This window comes from Pituophis catenifer, unplaced genomic scaffold (assembly GCF_029215685.1).
Source record: "Pituophis catenifer annectens isolate HBS135680 unplaced genomic scaffold, rPitCat1.0.hap2 SCAF_6, whole genome shotgun sequence".
NCBI lineage: Eukaryota > Metazoa > Chordata > Lepidosauria > Squamata > Colubridae > Pituophis > Pituophis catenifer.
Window position 1 is genome coordinate 83,285,653 of NW_027256886.1, and position 3,789 is coordinate 83,289,441.

At 39.8% G+C, this 3,789-nt stretch overlaps 1 pseudogene; it reads right to left on the reverse strand.

Moving 5' to 3' along the window:
* Nucleotides 1-2,235: 2,235 nt before the first annotated feature.
* Nucleotides 2,236-2,360, reverse strand: LOC139318953 (U2 spliceosomal RNA; annotated as a pseudogene).
* Between the last annotated feature and the right edge of the window lie 1,429 nt (nt 2,361-3,789).

Below are 3,789 nucleotides of genomic sequence, written 5' to 3' on the forward strand. Positions count from 1 at the left end.
GTTTCAGCTCAATTTTTCTCTTGCTTTCCATGTGACGTTGATGTATAGCTTGTAAAATCTTGCCTGTTGTGCTAATGTTCTTGCAATGGACAATGTGCTTCAAAAAATGATCTCAAAAGGTGAAGCTTTGCTGGAGTGTGTTTCATGCATGGACCGGACCGTAGATAGTTCGTTCTTATGACCAATTGCCTTAAAGACTGTTTTAAACCAACAACTTCTTAACTCTAATGAAAAATACGTGCAATGCCTTGATATATTTTTTTTACGTTCAGCCAGATTGTATTGGATATCTGCTAAATCAAAATGCTTACCTGTTTCTTCTTTCCTTCAGTTGGTTGATTTATACTTAGGTTATGGATGAGAGATACTTTAGATTTTAGAACGAGCGAATGGTGTTTAAATAATTGCATGAGGCAATGAATAGTACCGTGACTGCCTATAGTTTGACTGGCTATAATTTGCCATCCACTATTCTGGGCGAATTGTACAAGAGTTGTCACGGACACATAATGAGGTTGTTGGTCTAGCTAGTGAACCCTGATTGTTTGCTAAAACTCAGTGCATTTTAGAAACGGACAGTTATATCCACCAATAGGAATAAAGATGGCAGTTCCTTATTCTCCTGTGAATACAGGCAAAGGGACAATATATACATCCACCTACATAAACATGCTCTAATGCTTAAAAAACCAGATCTGTTTGCAATGTGTTTGCATGGCACTATGTTTGATTCTTTAAAGCATCTTTAGTACTGATCAAATGATTTTATTAAATGCTATTGATAATTTATGCTACGCATGTTTAAATCTTGATGTGAGAGTTGTAGCTATTTTAGGGGGTGGGGGGAAATTTTATGCTGGTCTATGATCATCATCATCATCATCATAAAAACTTGATTTGATTTGAGTTAAGGGGGCATTTGCCGAAGAGAGAGCATACATGTTTAACAAAACAGGGCTGTGATCGTACCGCTTTCATTTGTAAATTGCGTAACTTTACTCGTGCAACTTTGGGCTTTTGATGGACTTCAAGACAAAGTAATCCTGTGATTGTGGAATAAGGCACGTGGCAAAGCAATAGGCAGATTGATACCCACAGGGTATTTCTCTTAACCAGTAAGAATGCAATAAGGAAGGAAGTCACCTCACCACATTCTTGTACCCCAAAGCCTTTAAGGAATATTTAGAAGTAACATTTGGACATTGAGCTGTATCTGCCATGGGAAGCCACTCCGGATGTTTGTGGGAATGTATGATCCAACCTGGTTAAACAAGAGTTGACTGGAAATTAGTGCAAATTAGGGCATGGATTTGCTGGCTGCTGTAATAATTTCAGGCTGACAGCCAGGAGTATCCAGAATGACCAGAATACTGTAGTTGATGGTAAAATAGTGGAGGATCTTATCACTTAAAACTTATCTAATAATAGTGAATGACTTCCAGCTAGTCTGTGGATATCATTCTCCTTCTCCTTCTCCTTCTCCTTCTCCTTCTCCTTCTCCTTCTCCTTCTCCTTCTCCTTCTCCTTCTCCTTCTCCTTCTCCTTCTCTTTCTCTTTCTCCTTCTCCTTCCCTTTCCCCTTCTCTCCCTTCCCCGTTCTCCCCACCACTTATTTCTCCCTCTCCTTCTTCTCTTTCTCCTTCCCCTTCCTTTTCCCTTCTCCTCCACCTCTTCTTTCTCCCTCTCCTTCTTTCTCCTTCTCCTTCCTTTCCCCCTTCTCCTCCACCTCTTCTTTCTCCCTCTCCTTCTTCTCTTTCTCCTTCCCCTTCCCCCTTCTCCTCCACCCCTTCTTTTTCCTTCTCCTCCTTCTCTGTCCCCCTCCCCTGATCCTTCTCCTCTTCCAATGGCACCCATAATGATGGTCTCATTGCTGTCTTTTAACATTCTCCAAGAAATGCCATTTCTGCCACTGAGCGTCATTGTTTTTTTTTTTCTCATACTCAGCAGGTGTATGAAAGAACAAATGCATCAAAAACAAATGTTATCAGAGAGGCTTTTCAAAGTTTGGTCAATGATGGAGTTGGCTTAGCCAAAGAAAGATTACCATTTGCTGTTGACTCACTTAGAAATACTAACCCCAAGCACACCATCCCAAATAAATGTAAGGTGACAAATGCAACCTCTATGAGTTAAAATGCTGTATGTGTATCCATCCCTGAGTCAGCAAAAAAGTCTACTGGTATGGGATTTGCTGTCCTGCTGCTCAGCCCCTTTATCGATTCTGTTCTTGGTGATCAGAACTTTTCACTTCAGTTCCAAAAACACATTTAATACACAGTCCTCAGATAGAGGACATATCAGATATTAAACTGATAAGAACAGATACTACACTTGATCTTAGCCAAAAGGCCAAGAAGCGATGGTGATCAGAACTTTTCAAAAGTAATACCGTGTTTCCCTGAAAATAAGACCTTGTCTTATATTTTTTTTGAACCCCAAAATAAGCACTTGGCCTTATTTTCAGGGAGGTCTTATTATTTTGGGGCACGTGGAGCAAGACGGGACTCCTCTTGCCATCTTACCTGATTTTGAGCTCTGTCTCCCTAAACCAGACCAGAGGAAATGGCAGGGAACGGCTGCTCATGTGTTTAAATATTTTCAGGGAAGGGCTTGTTTTTGGGAAGGGTTTATTTTCAGGGGAGGGCTTATTTTCAGGGGATGTCTTATTTTTGGGAAAATATGGATAGGTAACAATGGCTAGCAGACGTTGCATAAGCTGTTGGACAACGTTGGGAAATGGGGGGCAAGTATTATTCTATACAGTTAAAGTGATGTAAGGCTGTTTCACTCATAGGCTGATGTTGAGTTATCATGAGAACACACCTGAAAAAAAAATACATTATTCCAGCACACTTTTGTACCATGATTTAGTGCCTATGATGAAAATTGCTTAGTCCCTTGGTTCAATTCCACTTGAATTGTCCAGCATATCCTTCAGCATAAAATGCAGTTATCTTCAATATCACTTGCCAATGAATATAATGCAAATTCCATTTTATAGAGGGATTTGACACTTATCAGTGGATTATCAGCTGTTTTCCCCTGTTCCTTCTGAACTGGAAAAAGCAGGTTTTATGGAAAATGGAAGTGACGGAATTAAATAACAGTTTATTTGTTACTTGGCAACTGGGAAAGGGCAGGGAGGGGTGGGAATCTAATTTCCTTCCCTGTTTGCAATGAAAGACCTCAAACCCACACCCGCTTCCACAGGAGTTGAAATCACAGAATGTATTGGAACTTCAGAAGATTGTGCTACGTGTCTTCAAAGGGATAATGGGTTCATAACATACCTGAAAAATCCCAGCTACTATTCTACCTAGAAAAATGAGGAACAGTGAAGTATGTCTCATTTACTGAACTGCAAAAATTGCTTTTCCTTTTGAGAAGATGAGGAAAACCATTAGATGGGTGGCATAGAAGTTTAATAAAGAAAGTGAATTATGATCAGAGTTTGTTGATAGTGAGAAAAATTGACGAAATATTGGTCAGCCGAAGTGAATGAATGTTTTGTTTTGTTTCTTTTCTTTTCTTGAAAAGGTCTTACGAACAGGCTGAGAAATTTGTTTAGACTATATGGTAAGGCCACGCTTGGAATACTGCATTTAGTTTTGGTTGCCACAATGTAAAAGATGTGGAGACTCTAGAAAGAGTGCAAAGAAGAGCAATAAAGATGATAAGAGGGCTGGGGGCTAAAACATATGAAGAACGGTTGCAGGAACTGGGTATGTCTAGTTGAATGAAAAGAAGGACCAGAGGTGACATGATAGCAGTCTTTCAATATTTCAGGCAC